The sequence below is a fragment of the Pelodiscus sinensis genome, chromosome 14 (assembly GCF_049634645.1).
Source record: "Pelodiscus sinensis isolate JC-2024 chromosome 14, ASM4963464v1, whole genome shotgun sequence".
Classification (NCBI taxonomy): Eukaryota; Metazoa; Chordata; order Testudines; family Trionychidae; genus Pelodiscus; species Pelodiscus sinensis.
The window spans coordinates 39,440,035-39,447,566 of NC_134724.1; positions in this window are offsets into that span (position 1 = coordinate 39,440,035).

Sequence of the window (7,532 nt, forward strand, 5' to 3'; positions counted from 1 at the left end):
GACTTGTGGACCCAGTAGGAGAGGATCTGTGCCAGAGTACCATTCTCCAGGCTACGACTGACCATTTGACTTGTGACAGACACGTCAGACACCAGTTGAGGCGCCCACCTCTGGGACCTGCAGACACAAGGTATGTGGACAAGGGACGATCTCTACCTGCATATCAATGTCAGGGAGTTGCGAGCTGTTTGCCTCATGTGTACGGCCTTTCTCCCTCAACTCGGGGCATTTGGTCCTCATCCTTTCCGATAACACGTCGGTGGTCACATACATCAACAGGTAGGGTGGTGCCCACTCTCCTCACCTGTGTTGGGAAGCCCTTCACCTGTGGAATCTCTGCATTGGAGCAGGTATTCACTCAGTTGCTGCCTACCTCCCGGGCTTCCAGAACATCATGGTCAAGCACCTGAGCAGGTCATTCTCCACTCACGAATGGGCCCTCGGGGGATGTGGCCCTAGATATCTTTCTCAGGTGGGGGTTTCCTCATCTGGACCTGTTTGAGATGCATCAGAACAGGAAGTGCCCAGGGTTTTGCTTCCTCATGGGCCTGGGCTGGGGTTTCCGAGGGGATACACTGCTAATCCCCTGGCCCATGGGTCTGCTGTATGTGTTTCCCCCGTTCCTGCTGATTCACCGAGTGCTCCTATGGGTGTGGGAGTTCAGGGCATCCCTGATCCTTATCGCACCAGCATGGCCCAGGCAACATTGGTCTGGGGGGTCCGTGGGCCTTGGGGCTTACAGGGGTCTTAGCTCGTCCTCTCTCCTGGGTCTTGTACCTGCTCCCACGCTTGGCTCAAGGTCTGGTCTTCCCTTTGCGCTCTCATGAAGTTGCCCTCCACTTCCAGGGTTTCGACTTCCTCCTCCCAGGCCGGGTGATCTCCCCTGGCCGGCGGCAGGTCCATCGCTTGGCTCGGGGTCGGCCTCTCTTCCCTCCCTAGACTCTTGCCTTGGGCGTCCTCCTCCAGGTCGGGAGAAGGGGTACCAGGCCCTTGTGCCAACTGCTGACCCCACTCTCGCAGCACCCTGCCTAGGCCTCTCCAGTCTCGGCCTAATATCACGGGGTAGGCTAATGTCGGGACCAACCCCACGCTGTAGACCCCAGCATCCCGGCCATCATCTAGCTGTACCCATGCTGTCGGGTAGGCCCGTACGTCCTCGTGTACAGACAACTGGATGGTGGCCCCTGCTGGCTCTGGGTTGGGTATTAGGTCCGCCCTAACTAGGGTCTGGCTGCACCCTGAATCCACCAGCGCCACCGTGGGGTTCCCCTCTACCCTGAGTCTCACCATCATTTTGGCTTGGTCCGTTGGCCCCATTCTGGGCTCCGCAGTCAGTGCTTGCCCAAAGGGGCAGACCATGCGGGGCTCCTCCTTTCCCTGGGCCCACAGCTGGCCCACGACCTCCCGCTCCCAGCGGTCCTGTCGCTCTCGTAACCTCGCCAGCTGCCTCTGCAGTTCGGTCAGGTACCCCTCTTGCTGCTGTTGCCAGGTCAACAACCATCCCCCCCACCTCCGGGGCCCTTTTCGCCCGGATCTACCAACCCCCTTTGCCAGCCCCTCTGCCCAGGGACGGGGTCGATTGCCCACGTTCTCCACCACATGTCGGGGGCCTCCCCTCGCGCTTGGGGTTGCCGCCCTCATCCGGGGCATAATCCGGCCCACTCGGGCATAGGCCCGAAGCGCGATGCCCTTTTTTAGGGGAAATATGGCCTACTGGCCTAGTCTCAAAGTCCACTGCCCCTGCAATAGTGGAAATACAGCCTCCCGGCCTAGTCCTCAATACGCAGGCCCTGAAGCCTAGTCCTTTAGCCCAGCCCCACTCGCCGGGGTCTAGGGCAGCAGGGGTAGGGGGGCCCGGGCCCTCCCCCTCCACCGGGCCCCGACCCAAGGCCCTATTAGCAGCAGGTGTCTCCCACCACTGGCTCAGCGGGGGTTCCTCCCCACAATGCACCGAACCCTCAGGGGCTTTTCCAGCTCCCTGCCCTGGGTCACTTCCTGCCCCCTCTCCCCGCCTGTAGCGGTCTCACCGGTCGGTGTGAGTCGCATGGCGGTTGTGGCACGTCCCCCGTCGGCGTCGGGGTTGGGGGGTGGCCGGTCTGGAGCCTGGGTCACGGCGAGGGTGGTCGGCTGGCGGCTCCATCGTCGGGGTCGAGCTCGGCTTGGGACTGGCGACGCCCTCTCTGTCCGTCCGGTCTGCGCCACGGGCAGTGGGGCACTAGCTCCAGCTCTGGCTGCAGTCTCCCCTTTTGGAGCAGGCCGGCAGTCTTTTATACCCTGGTCCCCCTTGGAGCATGCCCAGTAGGGCTGTGTGGGTGGAGCCTTCTCCACCCCCTGCACCAGGTGGCTGCCCTGGGTTTGAGTGCGGGGCGGGGCTGCTCCGTCACACCCCTTCGTTTTTGAAAAATTCTATTACATAAATAAAACGTACATTTTCCTTTTATTTTCTAACCCTTCTCCAGTCCCCCCCCCCCAAAAAAATTACCTCTTAAAGATCCAGATACTCTCATAGGGTATGTCTACACTACAGCACTAATTCGAACTAACTTAATTGGAATTAGTTAATTTGAACTAAGCTAATTCAAACTAGTGCATCTAGACCTAAAAACTAGTTCGAATTAGCATTTTGCTAATTCGCACTAGCATGTCCACACTGAGTGGACCCTGAACAGAGGTTAAGGCTGGCCGGAAGCAGTGCCGGCAGGGCATCAGATTAGGACTTAGAGCGTGGAGCTGCTGTCTCAGGCTAGCCGAGGGCTGTGCTTAAAGGGTCCCAACCCCCACCCCAGACAGAGTTCTCAGGGGTTCCCCGCTCGTTTGTCTAACTTGATGAGGGACAGCAAAGCAGTCCTGGCTTGGAGTGCCCTGAATGCCCACACTCGGCACATCACAGCACTCGGCCATCAGCCCGGCTGCACTTGCCTCAGGCTGCCATCGGGGGGGGGCAATTGGGGGGCTGCAGGAGAGCTTCCACCCCGAGGAGCCTGCAGAGCCACCCCAGTCCTTCCCATCGGGGGCTCGTACCCCATTCCTCCCTCACATCCTTCATCTTGTCCCTCCCTAGCCCCCCTTCCTGATGTACAAAATAAAGGACACGTGTGTTCAAAAATAGAAACTCTCTTTATTGAACAAAACTGGGGGAGACTGGGAAAAGGAGGTGGGAGAGGGGAAGAGAGTGGGTGGGAGAGGGGAGCGCATCTAAAATGATCAGGGCTTTGGAACAGGTCCCATATGAAGAGAGGCTAAAGAGACTGGGAGTTTTCAGCTTAGAAAAGAGGAGACTGAGGGGGCATATGATAGAGGTCTATAAAAGCATGAGTGGTGTGGAGATGGTGCATAAAGAAAAGGTCTTCATTAGTTCCCATAATAGAAGGACTAGAGGACACCAAATGAAATGAATGGGTAGCAGGCTTCAAACTAATAACAGAAAGTTCTTCACAAAGCAAATAGTCAACCTGTGGAACTCCTTGCTGCAGGAGGCTGTGAAGGCTAGAAGTATAACAGAGTTTAAAGAGAAGTTAGATAAATTCATGGAGGTTGGGTCGATGGAGTAGTATTAGCCAGGGGGTAGAAATGGTGTCCCTGGCCTGTTTGTGGAAGGCTGGAGATGGATGGCACGAGACAAATGGCTTGGCCATTGTCTTCGGTCCATCCCCTCCGGGGTAGCTGGTGTTGGCCACTGATGGCAGACAGGCTACTGGGCTAGATGGACCTTTTGTCTGACCCAGTACGGCCGTTCTTATGTTTTTATGTTCTAAGCTCAGGGTCGGGGGTCTCAGTGGACCACCTTGATTTTCATGCAAACCTGCTCCTGGGTGGCCAGGCTGGCAGCTATCCTGCCCTAGACGGCCACTTTCCTGTGCCTAGTGTGGAGGTTGTGGATGAGGTCCACGATGTCTGCACTAGAGCAGGCGGGTGCCTGCCTCTTGCAGCCCCAGGCAGGCTCTTGGGAGCCGCCAGCCTGGTCCCAGGAAGAGGCAGAGGGCTGGGTGGCAGCGGGTGGCTGGCTCATGCCGTGCCAGGTGCAGGATCTGCTGGCTGGGTGCTGGCAGGCTTGCACCTGGCACGGGCACCGTAGCCAGCCCGTGCCCCTTTAAGGGCTCCGGGGCTGGGAGGGGGGCAGAAGAGTTTCCCTGGTGGTGCCCAGAGTGGCCACCAGGGAAAGCTGGGGAGGGCTAGCCTCCCACTAGTTCGAATTAAGTGGCTACACACCCCTTAATTAGAACTACTTAATTCGAACTAGGCGTTAGTCCTCATAGAATGAGGTTTACCTAGTTCGAATTAAGCGCTCCGCTAGTTCGAATTAAGTTTGAACTAGCGGTTTGTATGTGTAGCACCTATTAAAGTTAATTCAAACTAACGTCTGTTAGTTCGAATTAACTCTGTAGTGTAGACATACCCATAGGGACATAAATATGTAATCACAACATGCATAATATCTCCGCTCAAAGATTTTCTCTTTAGCCATGAAGCTTAGAAATGTTTGAAGGAAATGGAGAGTGTCAGGTAGTAACAGGACTGTCTGCAGGGGCTGGGGATTTATGGACTCAGGGCTTCCCTCGCGCCCCCCCCCCCCCCCAACACAAATTGACAATAGGGAAGGGGCAGCCTTCTCCCCTCCCCCGCTCCTCAGTACTGGGGGGGGGGTCATTGCAAAGCTTGTTACACTCACCTCACCCCTGCCCCAAAGCCAGCCCCCCTCCCCCATGCACTCACCCTTTCCTCTCCCCAGAGCAAGGCTCCCCCAGTGCTGGGGGGAGCACTCCCCCAATCAAATCCTCCTCTCCCGCCACCCCCCAGTCAGGCGTGGAGGAACGTATCTTTCTTCAGAGCACTGCTCCTCTCCACCCAGCTGGCTGCTTTGGCTTGCACTTTGGAGAACTTGGTGTGCTTGGTCCCACAGCAACCAAATCTCCCCCTCCCCAGAGCCAGAGGAACCAGCCAGGCAAGTTAATCTTACTTTTAAAAGAGGCTGCTCCTGCCAGCTGCCTCTGCTCAGTGCGTTCCAGGCAGCAGCACGTTCAGGCAGCAGCTGTGGCCCAGCTGCCAGCTCACTGATCTAGCGTCAGGTGAGCCTGTTCAGCGTGTGCTGGCTCCCACCCTGGCCCGGCCCGGCGCCCCCCTAGCTATTGCATGCTTACTGCTTCCCATTCCTCCCAGCAGAGTGGTGCCCCAGAAACACTGGTGCCCTAGGTAACTGCGTGCTCTGCGTATGCCCAAGGACGGTCCTGAGCAGGACTGGCCTTTTTCTGAGAAGTGAGGGGCAGCCTCATAGCCAAGGGGGTTGTACTGCTTTCCTCTCCCCGTACCCTCTGAAGAGGCTGGTGCTATCCCCCTGCTAGGTCCCATGTATGTTTCCACAAACACGCTGCATTTCCTAGACTGGCCACTGGAGGTCACTGCTGCTCCTGAGTAAATTGTGCATTAGTCTTTCTGGCCACCCCTCTCACTGCTGCTCCTGGGGACCCCAGTATGTTACTCTGACCCCAGAGGATGGACAGCCAGAGCCCTCTGAGAGACCAGTGAGAGGCCATTTACAGGGGGCAGTTCCTTGTGCGTGGCTCTTTGCAGGGGGAGGTGGCAGAGGTCTTGCAGGTGTGATGGTCCAAGTATCCCAGCTGAGCACATGCCGAGCTGAGTCCTCCTTTCTCTGTTTTTCAGTTCCCAATGACAATGGGTAGATGAGATGCTGGCAGACCTGTAGCAGAGAGAAAGAAAAGGAGCAGCCCCCTGAGCCCATCCGAGAGGATTGAAAACAAACAGCTAAGGAGTGAGAGCAAATGGACATTTGCTTCAGTGTTGAGAGAGGATAGAAAATACTCTGGAGGGTGATACATTTGGTTAACCTTTTCACTGATGCGTCTTGTCCAATGGTTCCGGTTAACCAGTGCGGGCTGGAGCAGCTCTCTGCCCACCATAAGCAGAGGGCTGCTTCAATCCCACGTGGCCCACTGCACTGCAGGCAGAGGCCCTCCAGCGGACCCGCCCCCCTTAATTGGTTAACCAGTTAATGAATTAAACAGGTTTCTACATCCCTAACTCCAACTGGCCTCAAAGATAAATGTGTGGTAAAGGCAGAATACAGACTGCTGCGTCCTGCTAGATGTGACTCTGTTTCTAATATAAGTTTCCCTGCTCATTCTGGGTGCAGGGGAAGAATTTCCCCATCTTGGGGAATTTCCCTGATCTCTCAGGGCAGGAGGGAGCATGTCCTCCTAAGCAGAGACCTGGAACAGGTGCTGAGTTTGTTCTTTGTGACTTCTCTCTATGTTAACCAACATGCTCCACACTCCAATTCATCTGATAAAAAGTGGCTTTTGCCCATGAAAGCTCATGATTCTATATATTTTGAAACAAATAGTCTGGTAGCACTTTAAAGACTAACAAAACATGTAGATGGGATCATGAGCTTTTGTGGGCACAGCCCATACTGTTTGTTGTTTTTTAAGTTTATTCTGTACAGACTAACTTGGCTACCCCTCTGAAGCTACATATTTTGGTTAGTCTCTTAAGCTGCCTCGGGAACACTCGTTCTTCATGAATGTGTTCACCATGCATCCAGTGATGACCGACACGCAGATATCTATAGATATCTCTGCAAATCTACTGTGTGTCTGGCAGGGCAGGGAGGAGGATTTAATGCTGCTGCTGCTGCTTCATAGAATCATAGGGCTGGAAGAGACCTCAAGTCCAGCCCCCTGCCCAAAGCAGGACCAATCCCAACTAAATCAACCCAGCCAGGGCTTTGTCAAGTCGAGATTTAAAAACCTCTAGGGACAGAGATTCCACCCCCTCCCTAGGTAACCTATTCCAATACTTCACCACCCTCCTAGTGAAATAGATTTTCCTAATGTTCAACCTAGACCTCCCCCACTGTAACTTGAGACCATTGCTCCTTGTTCTGCCATCCGTCACTACTGTGAACAGCCTCTCTCCATCCTCTTTGGAACCTCCCTTCAGAAAGTTGAATGCTGCTGTTAAATCCCCCCTCACTCCTCTCTTCTGCAGACTAAACAAGCCCAAATCCCTTAGCTTTCCTCGTAGTTCATATGCTCCAGCCCCCTAATCATTTTGGTTGCCCTCCGCTGGACCCTCTTCAGTGTGTCCACATCCTTTCTATAGTGGGGGGGCTCAGAACTGGACTCAATACTCCAAATGTGGTCTCACCAGTGCCGAATAAAGGGGAATAATCACTTCTCTAGATTTGCTGGCAATGCTCCTCCTAATGCACCCTAATGTGCCATTGGCTTTCTTGACTACAAGGGCATACTATTGACTCATATCCAGCTTCTCATCCACTGTAATCTCCAGTCCTTTTCTGCTGAACTGCTACTTAGCCATTCGGTCTCCAGCCTGCAACAATGCTTGGGATTCTTGCATCCCAAGTGGAGGACTCTACACTTGTCCTTGTTGAACCTCATCAGATTTCTTTTGGCCCAATCCTCTAATCTGTCTAGGTCGTGCTCCTCACGTGTGCTTCTAGTGCAGTGTGTCTTGATATAACAGGGGAACTAAAGCCTTCTCTTACCACTGTT